Source organism: Peromyscus leucopus, chromosome 2, assembly GCF_004664715.2.
Source record: "Peromyscus leucopus breed LL Stock chromosome 2, UCI_PerLeu_2.1, whole genome shotgun sequence".
NCBI classification, from domain to species: domain Eukaryota; kingdom Metazoa; phylum Chordata; class Mammalia; order Rodentia; family Cricetidae; genus Peromyscus; species Peromyscus leucopus.
In genome coordinates, this window is record NC_051064.1 from 58,011,361 (window position 1) to 58,026,861 (window position 15,501).

Below are 15,501 nucleotides of genomic sequence, written 5' to 3' on the forward strand. Positions count from 1 at the left end.
GGTAAACTGACGCACATCACCGTCAACACTAAAGTTCATCTGAACAGACACTGCTGAGCCCAGGCTTCATGAGGGAGAGAATTTGCTGGTATTTAATATTTATATGTTTTTAAAGATTTTTCAAAATTGTGTCCCTTTATTGTTTTTAAAAATAAAGGCTATTTGGTTTTGTGCTATCATTTTAATATAAGATAATGATTTTCAAGACAAGGCTAGAAGTGTTCAGATGGTAAGTTTCAACTTTCTTCTCGTTCTACACCCGAGGAGAGGAGATGACAACCTGAGTGAGCACGCTGCTCCTAAGGAACAAGCGCTCTTCCTCAAGATGCAAGTCTAGAAGGGACCTAAAGGGGTCTCCCTCACCCAGCAGCTCCAATGACCTCTAACTGGGAAGAGCCCCACCATGGCTTTCCAGCTCCTCTCTACAAATTTCAGACAGACTCTGAATTCCCTTGCACTCATCTTCCCACTGGATGAGATCCCTGCTCCATGGGAGATGGTTGCATTACCCCAGCTAATCCTGTGTCAATCCTTTCCCTTAACTGTGACTGGTTTTAAAATAAGCCAATGATAATACACAATTCCCTAAACACTAGTACTTAGAAAATTTGGGCCAATGAACTATACAACTGGAGCTGTCTAAAGAGGGCAACTGTATGACCAGTGGTTCTAGAGATTTTGACTTCCTGGGGCCCTTCTTCTATCCAGATATATAAATAAACACACACACACACATGCACACGCACACACACATTAAACTAGGTAATACAAATGTATTTATTAATATAAATAAAACTCTATTTTACTACTGCATTGGTATAAAGATTAATATATTAACATTATATATCAAAATATTTTCCAACCTACAAGCTCTTTTCTTATTTTAAAATGTATTAAAACATTTTTGTGGCCTATGGACAAGTAGGCCCCACACTGACCTTGGCCCCATCCTTCCTCGGGACTTCTCATTGTGAGCCATGAATCTGATGGTTTCTGCTGCTCTGAGAGGCGTTCCTGTGACCAGCAGGCAGGGCCTTCAGACCCCTATGGCTCGGCAGACACCCCAGAGCAACCTCCAGAGAAGGCAGAAGGGCCCAAACCTGCATCCTGACAGACTTTAGCTTTCCTTCCCTCCATACTGATCCTCCGGGTCTGAATGTGGGCATGTGAGTTGGGAGAACCTCACTTCACAGACAGGATGGTTTGATGTGAGCTGTGCCTGTCGAGGAGGGAGCTCATTACTAGATGGGGCCTGCTAAGGTCAGTCAGCTTGCTTGGCAACAGAGAGCCATGGTGTGGGTCCCTAGCAACGGCCAGGTGTGGTGGTACAGGAGCTGGTGGTGTTGCACAGGCCACCAGGGCAGGATGGACTTCATTTTACCTCCTTCGTGAGCTTGCTTTCTTTGGCTCAGCAGCAAGGTCAAAGACATGATGCAAACACAGTCAAAACTGAAAAGAGAAGTGTGTGTGTGTGTGAGTGTGTGTGTGTGTGTGTATGTGTGTGTGTGTGTGTATGTGTGTGTGTGTATGTGTGTGTGTATGTGTGTGTGTGTGAGTGTGTGTGTGTGTGAGTGTGTGTGTGAGTGTGTGTGTGAGTGTGTGTGTGAGTGTGTGTGTGTGTGAGTGTGTGTGTGTGTGTGTGTGTATTTCAACTGGTAGGTTGTCGGGAGCAAAGACCAGATCGAGAGAGAGAGAGAGAGAGAGAGAGAGAGAGAGAGAGAGAGAGAGAGGGAGGAAGGAGGGAGAGAGTATGGGGAGCAGGTCCCAGGCCTAGGAGTCACTGATCTGGTCCCTAGGAAGTTGTTTTTTCTCTTGAGCCTGAAGTTTTTGTAAAAATAAAAAGAATTTTCTTTAAGGAGGACTGAACAAAAATGACTTTTCGGGGGCCAGTGTCTTGCTTAATCCATAGCCACACACAAGGCTGCTGTTTAAACGGAGATGAGTTCAATCGGTTGAACAAAAAACTCACTTTCTGGGTTGCACTAGGCCTCTCTCAAGTCCTCATCACAAGGCTAATGCCATCTTAGCACTCAGTGAGGGACAGCTCCACCCACAGGCTGTCTCACTGTACAGTGCTCCTGCAGGGTGAGCAGACCTGGCCCTCTTTATCTTATTTTGATATCTTAATCTAAAAACTATCACTATCCCCATCAGGTCAAACTGCATGGATTCTCAGCTCATTATCGCCTCCGAGCTTTAGGGTTGAGTCTATATACCTAAGGAAAATCGCAGAGCAGGGTCTCGAAATCTGGGTTTAGGCTGAGGAGATGGCCTGATGGGCAAAGTTCTTGCCTTACGTGAGAACATGAGTTTGGATCTGCAGACTCAGTAGCATGTGTCTGTAACGCCAGGGCTCCTACAGAGACATGGGAGGTGGAGGCAGGGGAGATGTGGAAGTACAAGGGTCAGGTAGCTGGACATGGGCAGTGGCAGACAACAAAGAGATTGTCTCAAGCAAGGTGGAAGGTGAGGTTCAACACCCAAGGTAGTCTCCTTAACTCCACTTGTATGCCCACACTCATATACAAAAGTGCGTGCGCACGTATACACACACACACACACACACACACACACACACACACACACACTTTTCTTTTTTACTTGTGGGCTAGAGAGATGGCTATGCAGTTAAGAATAGTTACTGCTCTTCCAGGAGACTTGAGCTCAGTTCCTAGAATCCATATTGAGTGGCTCACAACCATCTATAACTCCAGCTCCAGGCGGCTCAGGTGTCTCTGGCCTGGGCAGGCACAAGCACTCACATGCACATACCACCTCCCAACACACAGGTCTTAAAAGTAATGTTTTTTGTTAATCTGGATTCAAGCCCTGACTGTCATACTTCCTGATTGTGGACTGCTTGGAAGGATAACTGGTGTCCCTCAACTTAACTTGCCCGACCTCTCAAATGTGGTTGAACGGTCCATCTGGTAAAGTTGCTCTTACAATTGCATTTGTTAACAAAGACATTCAACTAACACAGGCTGAGCACCCACTGGGTGCTGCCTGTTATTTATTCCCCATAGTTAAGAATAAAGCAGTCTTGGAACAGACAGCTGTCCCTGTCTTCAGGAAACTCACCTTCTAAGAGATTTTAGCTACCCACAGTCAGGACAATGCTACAATTCATAGTTGCCATCGACAGAGAGTCCAGCCATCTTTCAGCTAGTGAAAACCTATTTCAATTTTAAAATATTGAATCCCCTAACTCATCTAACTCCCTTCCAAAGATGGATCTCAGTAACAGTTCTTGAAGCTGCTGTGCGGTGCTGGGTTACATCATCACACCAAAGACTTCCTATGACATTTGAATCTAATTCAAGAAAAAAGATCTGATTTCAGCAGCTTTTAGTCCAGACTTTAGAAAAATTAATTATGCATGCATTCAAGTTGCAATGAGCAAACTTGATAATTTAGGCAGTTTAGCAATTGGGTTGAAATTGTATCGCTAATTTAAAGTACTCTGCACTACTGGCTTCAGACTCGAGGTTATGAAGCAGAATTAGCCTGGACCAGAGCAGTGACTCAGCGCTTGCAGCCCCAGCCGCTTTGACTGACTTTTAGGAACAGAGGCAAGAAGGCTAGCCCAGCCCAGATGGCTAGGTCTAGGGTGCACCAGGGCTACGTGTGAGCCAGGCCGAAGTATTGCCTTAATATTTCTCCCCTCAGAGCAACAAAAGCCACAGGGCCCTCTACATTAACCCCACTAGAAGAATCAAAATAAATGACAGCTTTGGGGCTCTAGGGATGTTTCTTAGCTTCTCTCAGTTTCCTTATCTGCAAAGTAAGCATGGTCACAGTACCTTCAAAATAGCTAGGAAGAAGTCGAGATAATGCAAGTCAAATGTGGTGATATATTGAGTCCCCCAGTATATTGTGCACCCTAATTAAGCTTATCTGAAGACCAGAGGAAAAAGCCAGTCACTATAGCGAACATAGAAGTCAGGCAATGGTAGCACACACCTTAAATCCTAGCATTCGGGAGGCAGAGATCCATCTGGATCTCTGTGAGTTCAAGGCCACACTGGGGAACAGAGTCAAGTGTGGTGACACACGCCTTTAATCCCAGCACTAACCATAGAGGTCTGGAGGTCTGTACAGACAGAGAGGAACTGATGTAGCTGGGTGGAGAGGGGAAGTGAGATGCAGAACAGAAAACCATATACGTGTGGTTATACAGGAAGCAGGTCTCTTTGGAAGCTGAGGAGTTGGTATGGTGAGGTTGGCTGTGGCTTGTCCTGTGCTTCTGATCTCTCAGTTTTAACCCCAATATCTGGCTCTGGGTTTTTTGTTAATAAGACAGTTTACCAATTGGTCTTACAGTCAAATACCTTGTACACAGAAAGTGCTCAATAAATGTAGCTTCTTGGTTTATTTGATGTGGTGTTTTTCAAATGTGACATAAACCCTTAGTGGCTTTTCTCCTTGACAAGAGAGGCCATTATAGGTCCATTGGTAGGTCTTTGCTAAGCTCAGCCTTGAGTTCCCCAGCTTATTCTGCCTATTATCTGTCTGGAATTCCAATCCAAGAAGCCCTAGGCATAACAAAATCGTTGCCAGTTTCTGTCACTAAGTATGAAATGGCTTGTTACGTACAGTCAGTACCAGGAACACTCAATGGGTGCCATTCACTCTTTCTACATTCCTTGGGCCTTCTTTGAGCAAATTAACGGAGTGAGTACAGGGGGAGTCTCGGGAAGTTTCTTCCTGTTTACTATATCCACGCCAGCACGTGGCTATGAACAGCAGCGTGTCTTTGGGGGCGGAAGGGCCCAGCTTCTTGTGTTCTCCTATCCAGGCCACCAACACTCCAGTCACTGGCGACATCAAGCTCCCTGTGCAAAGTGATCCAGCTTGAAACACTCCTGAGAAGTTAGCAGGGCTCTCGGGAGCCAGTATGAGCTGGCATCAGAGGATCACAGAAGACTGCATTCTAGTGTGAAACTTGCTAAGAGAGGCGCCATGAGCAGCTCTGGGTGGGGAGGGCAATGGTGACTATTTAAGTCCCAAACTCCCCATTATCTTCTCAGAAAAAGGAACATCAACAAATAAGACACACCCTGATGCAACAAGAAGCTAGAACTCCCCCAAGCCTCCAGAGGTCCAGGAGAACAAAAGTGAAGTTACTCGGAGTGAGAACAGGTACAGTTTGCAGGAACCTGCAGGAGACAGGAGGAGTTGATGAAGGAGGCAGGGGTCAAGCCCATCCCAGACAACTGTGGATTGAGGAGTTTACCCCAGATAAGAAAGCCGTGAAGGGAAATAACCTGCCTTGGGCTTCGGTTTGTTGGGGGAGAGATGGGAAGCAGGCTTAAAGAGGTGATGTTGAGGTGGGGAGAGAGGGCTGAGTGGAAGGGGAGGGGGAGAGAGGGCTGAGTGGGAGGGGAGGGGGAGAGGGCTGAGTGGGGAGGGGAGGGAGAGAGGGCTGAGTGGGAAGAGGATGAGGGGGAGAGAGGGCTGAGTGGGAGGGGAGGGGGGGGGGGGGGGGGGGGGGGGGGGGGGGGAGGGGGGGAGAGAGGGCTGAGTGGGAGGGGGGGGGGGGGGGGGGGGGGGGGGGGGGGGGGGGGGGGGGGAGGGGAGGGGGAGAGGGCTGAGTGGGAGGGGAGGGGAGAGAGGGTGAGTGGGAGGGGAGGGGAGAGGGCTGAGTGGGAGGGAGGGGAGAGGGCTGAGTGGGAGGGGAGGGGAGAGAGGGTTGAGTGGGAGGGCAGGGAGAGAGGGCTGAGTGGGAGGGGAGGGGGAGAGGGCTGAGTGGGAGGGGAGGGGGAGAGAGGGCTGAGTGGGAGGGAGGGGGAGAGGGCTGAGTGGGAGGGGAGGGGGAGAGGGTTGAGTGGGAGGGGAGGGGAGAGGGCTGAGTGGAGGGGAGGGGAGAGGGCTGAGTGGGGGGAGGGGGAGAGGGCTGAGTGGGAGGGCAGGGGGAGAGGGCTGAGTGGGAGGGCAGGGGGAGAGAGGGCTGAGTGGGAGGGCAGGGGAGAGGGTTGAGTGGGAGGGGAGGGGGAGAGGGCTGAGTGGGAGGGGAGGGGGAGAGGGCTGAGTGGGAGGGGAGGGGAGAGGGCTGAGTGGGAGGGGAGGGGAGAGAGGGCTGAGTGGGAGGGGAGGGGGAGAGAGGTGAGTGGGAGGGGAGGGGGGAGAGGGCTGAGTGGAAGCAGAGGGGGAGAGAGGGTGAGTGGGGAGGGGAGGGGGGAGAGGGCTGAGTGGAAGCAGAGGGGGAGAGAGGGCTGAGTGGGAGGGGAGGGGGAGAGGGCTGAGTGGGAGGGAGGGGGAGAGGGCTGAGTGGAAGGGGAGGGGGAGAGGACTGAGTGGGAGGGGAGGGGGAGAGAGGACTGAGTGGGGAGGGGAGGGGGAGGAGAGGGCTGAGTGGGAGGGAGGGGAGAGGCTGAGTGGGAGGGGAGGGCAGGGGGAGAGGGCTGAGTGGAAGCAGGCGCCCGCAGTGAAGGGGGAGGAAACAAGAGGACAATCTATGGTATGGGACAAAAGACTGAAAGTTAAATTGGCACAGTCCCCTCCCTCGAGGACATCATGAGTCTCCCTGGAGCCAACAGAGTCCCGTCTGGAGCATGAGGTCGCGTCCTGTGTCCAGGTCTGCATGTTTATGACTCACGTTGTAAATAGTGTCGTGTCACTGAAGAGAGCATCCACGGTTCCTCTGCACAGGCTCTTTGCTGTGTTTGTTTGGGTTCCTCTCCAAGCAGAGCGAGTTTGAGGGCATGGGGGTGACCCCGGGTCACAGCAGAGGGAGCAGTCACAAGCACCAGGGAGCACAGGTGGGAAGGGGAGCAGTGTCCTGCTGTGGGAGACCGAGGAACAGTCTAGAACACTTCTCAGAGCGGTCCCTGTTAAAGCCAAGAGGGTGAGATGCATCCTCAGCGTGGTCCAGACTGGCAAGGATGGGATTAGAACAAAAGAAGCCATGAGCCTGTGAGAACCATGGCGGTGAGGGCAGCTACAGTAAGATTGGGGGGCGGGTAGTGTTGCTCCAGGGTGCTCAGCTAGGTAGATGGGAGCCTTCCTTTGGGAGATTCCACACACACCCCCAGGAACAGGCCTGCCTTTCTGTCTAGTTCTGCTCAGCACTAGATGGGAGCCGTCCACCGGAAGTTCAGTGGCAATAGGCTTCTTCAGTCACTCACATGGGCCTAGAGGCAGGAACCTAGCAGAAGGCCCTTGAGTAGGGACACCTGAAGTCCAGAAGCTGCATCCAATCTCCAGGGGAGCCTAGGGCATATTCCCTGAGGCAGAGGCACCAGCTCATCTGTTAGGGTTTCAGTGTAGATCCTCACAGGCTCATGTTCTGAGCATCTGGCACCAGGCTGGTGGCTCTGTTTGAGGGATTTGTGAAACCTTTAGAAGAGGATGCATACCTAGAGGGTGGGGCCACTAGAGGCTGAACTTTGAGGACTAGAGCCCAGTCCTGTTTCTGGCTTTGTTCTCTGCCCTTTGGTTCATGTTAGGAACCAGGTTACAAGCCCCTGCTACTGTGAACTCTGCCATGCCTTCTCCATTGTTCACAATGGAGTTGAAACCACAAGCAAAAATAAATCTTTTTCCTCTCAAGTTGCTTCTTCGGGGTATTTTGTCGCAGCAAAGAAAAGGGTAATGAATACAACGTCTCATCTGCGCCCTCCATGATAGATCTGAATAGAACACTATCTAGAATACTTCCATCTCAGCACAGGATGCCACGACACGAGGAGCCACAACCAGGGCACAGCATTAGACTACGAACTTACTGCCTTGGTGAAATTCTTATGCCTGTCTATAGTGGGCTGAAGAGCGTTCCCCCCAAAATCCATGTCCATGGACTCTTCGGGACATGACCTTATTTAGAAATAGGGTGTTTGCTGGCAGCATCGGTTATGGGTCCTTAGGGTAGACCCTAAATTTCATGGCGGTGTCCCTGTAAGGATAGACTAGGGCACTGGCAGAAAGGGCAGGTCACGTGAAGACAGGGCCACAGTGGTAGTCATGTGCCCAAGCATACTAGCAGCTGCTGGAAGCTAAAAAGTCAGGAAGGATCCTCTTTGGAGGTTTCAGAGGGAGAAAAATCCTCCGGGTTCCTTCATTTCAGACTTCAAGCTTCCAGACCACGAAGCAATAAATTTCCATCACTCCTGACCACCCAAGGATGCAGTGGTTCTAGCAGTCATGAGAGCTAATGGACTATTCTATGCTCATGGAAACCAAGAGATTATTCTATACCCATCAAAAGTGTAGGCAGGGCCTACAGGAGGAAAGTGTTACCCAAGCCAGGGAGAGCGGGGTGGCTCTGGAACGTGACCACGAGAGACTCTGCTTCACCCCTTGTGGTGATATTTTTATTTGTGCTGAAAGGTGATATTTTATTTGTATGTTAATAAAGTTTGCCTGGAGATCAGAGGTCATAGTGAGTCATAAACAGAAGTCAGGCGGTGGTAGCACACGCCCTTAATCCCGATGACATGGCAGGCAGAGTCTCTGTGTGGTCAAGGACACAGCCAAGCATGGTGACACACGCCTTTAATCCCAGTACCAACCATAGAGCTCTGGAGGTCTGTATAGACAGCAGTGACGAGGAAGTGATGTGGCTGGGCTTAGAGCCAATGAGAAGGCAGAACAGGAAGGCAATAAAGGTGCAGGTTAGACAGGAAGAGGCTTGCTTGGGAAATGACGGTGATGTGGTGAGCTAAGGTTAGTTGGCGGCTCTTGTTCTGATCTCTACGGCTTGCACCCTTGTATTTGGCTCTGTGTTTCTTATTTAATAAGACTGTTTGGAAATTCATCTACAGTCTCTACCATACCTCCAGGCAGGAGCTCTCCAGGAGGTGAGATCATTTGGTTTCCACTTGCTCGCCACCACTGCTAGGCAGCTTACTACCTCCAGGGGAAATGGGGGCTATTCCAGGCAGCTGAGAAAGCCCAAGTCCTTCCCATACTGACCTAAAATATCAGCTTCCTACTTGATTTTCTGGGCCCTGGCCTGCTCTCTTAGAGCCCATCTTCTGCTAGATCTTCCCGCAAGCTACTTGGCCCCAGTTCCTTTAAGGAATAATGTAACTTACTCGAAATCCAACAATGAAACGGAATATGCAAATCATCTTATCAGCTGTACTCCATAAAGACAATCTTCCCCTGATTAGCATACTGCTCTGACTCTATTTTCATCTGGGATTCACAAAACTGGCACACCCAGAGCTTCTAGCAACCATAGGGCATTTAGGGACAGCCACTAAGGCTGAGCGGGCACAGCAGACCCAAGTCCCAGGCAGAGTGGTCCCTTTATCATACAGACAGCTAGGGAGCAACCCCCTAGACTCAAGAAGTCAGGCTGGCCATAGGGTGGGCTCAGATGATGTCAGGGTAAGGGCGGGGCAGGAGCAGCGACTGGAGGAAGGATGGCAGTAATTGCCATCAAGGAACTCCCAGATCAACCGTGAGAGTGCCAGAGCCAGAAATGTCACCTAGGGCTCAGCATGACTCAATTAAAACTGTCACACTGTGGTTTAAACAAAGAAAGACACAAGCAGAGAGAAAGCCTCCTGCCGAGCAATCAGGGCAGGCTTCCAGAAGGAGGTTCAGGAGTATGAGAAGGAGCTATGCTAGCCAAGCCAAGGCTTGAGGACAAGTTGGTGTGGCTGGGGACAAGGGGCATGTGCCTGTCAGAAGAAGAATGCAAGGTGGCAGGTCTCTCTCTCTCTGGTTGACTTTTCCCTAATGAGCTGTGTTTCCAGGGGCTCTCAGGCTTCCATGGGTATGGGAAGTGACCTAGAACCTGCTTAGCATTCAGTACCCAGCCTTGCTGCCCCAGAGCCCTGTGGCCCAGATCCTCAGCGCATCCTCCCCCGTTCTGATTTATGTGTTGAGCGGAGCCCAGGTTTCTGCCCCTGCAACATGTTCCTGCGATGGTGCCTGCCATGTACGAAGTCCTGGGTTCGATTCCCAGCACTGCATACACCTCACCTGGGAAGCGATCCCTCTTCTTGCCTTTCTCCATTATGGAAAACAGTGTGGGAGGCAGACAACACATTAGGTTATGCCAGAAATACTGGCAATTTAAGTTCATCTGGAGGATGCACCTGGGAAGGAAAACCAATTTCAAGTCTCCATCGGTGTACTTGGCGAAAATGAAAGGCCAAAGGTTTCTCAGCAATTACCTGCCTGGTTGGGGCAGCGACTTCTGGGAGTGCTCCGCTTCTCACTGACCCTCAGAGCCTGCCCACTCTTTACGAAAGAAAGAGGCCCTTAATGATGCCAGGGCCTCTGCCAGTTTCAGCCCTGAGACCTGACTGGATAGAGTCCTGCCCTTACAGCAAGTCATTCCTTTCCAAAGGAGCTACAAGGGTTGAGGTGGGGACTGGAGAAGCAAACATGAATTTTAGAAGGAAAAAGATTCTAAGGCTGGGGGTGTGGCTGAGCTGCTAGCATGTATGGCTAGTTCTGGTCTTAGCATGTATGAAGTCCTGGGTTCAATGCCTATCACTCCACTAACGGAGCACAGTGGTGCACACCTGGAATCCCAACACTCAGGAGGTGGAGTCGGGAAGATCAGGAGTTCAAGGTTATCTCAGCACACACACACACACACACACACACACACACACACACACACACACACACCATCACGAAGGCAGACTCCTGTTCCTCTACAGCTACCCCTATATTCTAGTCCTGCTTCCGGAAGAATTGTTGCTAACTCCTGAGCAGCTAAGATGTATGAGTCACTACTGCAGCCTGGGCAGTGACAGAGAGAGCGAGCTGGAAATCCTGTACCAAGAGAGATCTCAAAACAGTGTCCTCCCCATCCCCCGCTCTGGCCACTCACTCCTACTCTGCTCAATGTCTTGATCAGGACATAAGCAAGCCACATGAAGATGCCGCTACAAGTGTGACCATCCTGGCAGGTGCAAAGCTAATCTAAAGAAAGACACCCCTTCCACAACAGACCCCAAGGCACCGGGACTCACTAAGGAGTCTCCTGCCGGGAAAAGGAAGAGGCTGAAGTCCAGTGCCAGCCAGAAGAGGAATTTGTCCAGGAGAAAGAGATTTCAAACAGTCTCCTTGTCAGGCTACATTTGGGAGATCAGATCTGAAGTCACGACGGGTCATTGACAAGCAGGACCACACCCTGACCAAGGTTGCCAAGTTCTGCATACCTTTCATCCTCTATTTAAACCTAAACTTCATGTTAGTGTCTTTTAGGAGGATGGCTTGAAGGGGTGGATCCCTTTACCTGGCCCTCTTCTCGATGTGGCCACGGTGAAAAATTCTCCGTCCTCTGCTTTTTCATATTACCTGTCCCTTTAATTGAGGACAGGCAGTCAAGCCTCGTCTGTGAGGGATGCCAGGGCCAGGGCTAGAATTAAGGCTAAAAGTCTTAATTCTAGGAGGCTGGCACTGCCCTGGAAGTGGACTTTAGGGACCCAGCCCAACCCCTTCCCCAGAGGACGAGCACACTTAGAGCGACACACTTTCCTACAAGCACAGCTTAATTAGCCTGGCATAAATTTCAGCCCTCATCTCTCATCATTGCCCTCACACATGTATATGAAGAGAAAAAAAATCCAGTAGGAGACCTGCATAGGAGGAATCAAGAAATCCCGGCTTCTGGGCTTTCGAGATCGCTTAGCTGGTAAAGGTACTTGATGCCAAGCCTGATGACCTAAGTTCCACAGTGGAAGGAGAGAATCTATCTCACCAACAACCCCAAACCCCAAAACAAATAAATACAATACAAAAAAGAATACTTTAAATTCTATTTATTTTAAAAAGAAGGAAGGAACCCTGGCTTTCCACACTGGGCTTTCGGGAGGCCTTGCTCTTCGTGCTATAGCTTTCCTAGAGATACATTTCCTGTGGGACCACTGCCAGATCCCAGGGTTCCTGTGGTCCCTTCCAACCAGCCTGGACTTGGAGGCTGTAGGCCTGCTCTGCTCAGCCTGGGGACTCACCAGAGACTTCCTGCCGCTCAGTTTCTCTCTCCTGGTCAAAAAGAGCCACCAGGATGGCAGCTCCATCCTTGGAAATGGCTCTGCTTCTTCCCTGGTGATCACCTCATCTGCATTTAAAGGAGATCCTTGGCTAAATTCACTCCTTCAGACCTTTAAGACCACCAAGCCAGACTTGGTGTTCAGCTGGAGAATCCCAGCCACTCAGGGGACTAAGACAGGAGGGTCTTAAGTCTGCAGCTTACCTGGGCAGCTTCCAGACCCCGCCTTGAATAAAGAGCAAGAATATGACTGGGGATGGCGCTCAGTGGTAGGGCACTTGTCTGGCATCCATAAGGCTCTGAGTCCAAGCCTCAGTGTTGAGAAGAAATGATTTCCATTTTTAAATTGGGGCCTCTGAAAAGCCTCTCATCTATCTATCTATCTATCTATCATCTATCTATCATCTATCTATCTATCTATCTATCTATCATCTATCTATCTATCATCTATCCACCTATCATATATCTATCTATCATCTATCATATCTATCTATCTATCATCTATCTATCATCATCTATCTATCATCTATCCATCTATCTATCATCTATCTATCTATCTATCCTATCTATCATCTATCTATCTATCTATCTATCTATCTATCTATCTATCTATCTATCTATCTATCTATCTATCTTGACTTAAACAGTGTGATAGTAAATAATGTCCTCAGAACAGCTAGAAGTGCCCCTGTTAAGGAGGGACATATTCACTGTTGAGCCCACTGCCCTGTGCACACAGTAGATGTGGAAATAACTCCTGCTGAGCTGAACTTCATCTCAAACCGTGAATGCCACTGGCTTGCACTGCTCTCGACACTGGGCTGTGAGCTATGGGAGCGCCGGGGGAAGCCGCTGGCAGCATAAAGGGGTGTGTGACCACTGCTTTCTCTCCCCTCTGCAGGAAACCACCAGTGTCTAGCAGACCACTTCCTGTCTAGCAGAACCTGCCACCCTTTGAGTGGTATCGAGTGACCCAGCATAGACCAGATACTGGACTGACAGTGAGAATCAGAAAGTTTCCACAGATAGACAAGAGTTGTTCTAGGCTAAGGGGGAGAGAGCCTGGAGAGTCAGAAGCACAGAAGAGGCATTACAGAAGACTGCCTGGAGGAGGCTCAATGGGACTGAGCAAGGGGGAAGGAAGCCCAGTGGAAGGAAGCCCAGCAGAAGCCCAGGGATTTGGAGGAAGTCAGCAGGGTGTCTGCAGAAATATTAGCAGCTCAGGAGTCTGGTGGGCAGGATTTGGAAGTAGACGTTCACAGACTGAGCTAGGTGAAATTCCTAGAGTTTCCTCAAATGGCTCATCTGCAAAGTGGGGACAATAAGCTTTGCCTCCTCGCTGGTCCTCACATCTTAGCTTATGGAAGCAAAGGTCCCAGCTTCCTTCTCTACTCCTCCCTGTACAAACATTCCAGTCTGAGTTGAAGACAGGACCCAAGACTGCCTTAATAAACACCATCACTCCATGGTCACACACAGAGGTCACGCTCAACACAGCGGTGGTGGGAGGGGGTCTGTGGACCCATGAATGAAATGGCAGCTCCAGTTACTGCTATCCAACGGGCATAAAGAAAGTAACACACATTTGACACAGCTGCTGCTGCTAGTTCTGCGAATGTGTTTTGCCTTTTAAGTTGGAACCTCTTTGGGAGTTGTCTGTGAGAAGGCAGGGCCACTGCATACTCTGCCCAGCCGGCTGCAGTAAGTAGGTCGATGAGCTGGGGGGACCCAGAACGGCCTCACCCCAGGGAGGACCAGGGCGCTCGGAGGAGTCGTGAGGATGAAATCCATCAAGAAGCAGGGCTCCTCCGCGCAGCTGCTTTGCCTCACGGCAGCCCTGGGAACAGTTCAGCTTCCTGGGCGCGTTAAGTACAAGCCGCTCGACCACTCAACAAGTCCTTTGTGCGTCTTCCCAGCTCTCACTCCAGAATACTATAAATGAAAGTTTCATGTCTGGAGAAGTGGAGAAGTCGTTCATCATGAACCAAGAGGGTGATGGTCCTTTAAGCTCCAGCCGGGCTCTCCAAGCTTCCGGCTTCTTTTCCTCCTCCAATCAGCCACCTAGCCACGGAGGCCCAGCGCCCCACCTCCACGCCACCCCCACCTCGCCCTGCTCTACTCCTCTAGCCCCTGCTCTGACACCTAGACAGACCCCTTAGCTTCTCAGCGGGACAGGACGACAGATTCCTCAGGGGCTCCACGCCTCCTCCAGCCTGCCTTCCGCCTCCCGCTTTCCGGCTTGGGCCCAAGAGTCTCCCTGAAGCTCAGTTAGGAACATGTCATAGGCTTACTCAGATCTGAAATGGCTCCCAGGGCTCCAGGGTCAAGTGCAAATACAGCAGCCCCACAAGCTCCCCTGAGGTCTGGCCTAGCCCGCATCCGCCTGTTCTCCCACCAGCTCAGTGGTCTCCAAACTGCAGAGCCCGCCCTGCTGGAGGCACGTAAAATTAATGTAGCAAGTAGAACAGGAGGGTTTTTTGTTTGTTTGTTTTTTAATGAAACAGCAGTGCTGTCGTACATAGAAAATTTTCACTTCATGAAAATTCTGTCCTCTGTGTGTGTGTGTGTGTGTGTGTGTGTGTGTGTGTGTCTGTCTGTCTGTCTGTCTCTGTGTATGTGAATGTACTATGTCACATTTTAAAAGGCGCATGGTGGCATTAGCAGGGATCCCAATCAGAAAGATTTAGATGGAAGTTTGGGCCCACCAAGTTCACTGATCCATATCCCTCACCCCACCCCACCCACTTTCCACCCTGTGACTTCCCTTCCCCCACCAGCTGCCACTGTCCATCCAAACTCACATGTTCTCCAAGCCTGTCTTAGCTGCTTCTTCCAGAAGCAGACCTTGGGAGGTGGTTTACTTAGGAAGTGAGTTCATAAAGCATGCCTGAGAAACGAGAAAGAGAGCCGCCCAGGTGTGCAGCTGGGCAGACTCTCAGGAGTTCAGTCCCTCTGAGATCCTTATCTACAGACTCCTACCAGGCACTGGGTGAGATCCTGCAGATGCAAAGGTCCAGGACAGCCTGGAAGGGTAGAGTGTGGCCAAGGGAAAGGAGGTGGGCAGTAACAGCTACACAGATCACAACAGTCATTTCCTCCATGAAACCGGCTCTTCACTCCATCACTCTCAAACACACACACACACACACACACACACACACACACACAGAGAGAGAGAGAGAGAGAGAGAGAGAGAGAGAGAGAGAGAGAGAGAGAGAAAGAGAGAGAGAGAGAGAGAGCACATCATATAGTACCATCCTGTCCTCCATCTTCACACCTAAAGTTGACTGGTTTTAAGAGCACAAACTCCATTCTGCTTTACTGTCTTCTTCCACTGACTTGAGTCAGAATGCCTTTTCATGAGTCTCTGTCTATTTCTACATCTACTTCCACCAAAAGGCAGGATCTCCTCAAGGAACGGTGCAAATCCGAATCCCACACTTTCCCATGGGAAAGAGCCCTTCCTCCGCCCTCTGTCTGCCAACGCCAGCAGCATCCCTGAGACCACAATTGTTCCAGTGAAGTGGCCCACTGGAACTCAA

At 50.3% G+C, this 15,501-nt stretch overlaps 1 protein-coding gene across 1 annotated transcript in view; it reads right to left on the bottom strand.

Annotated features, from left to right (window-relative positions):
- Gabbr2 (gamma-aminobutyric acid type B receptor subunit 2) overlaps positions 1-15,501 on the bottom strand; it is a 352,425-nt gene that overhangs the window by 282,391 nt on the left and 54,533 nt on the right.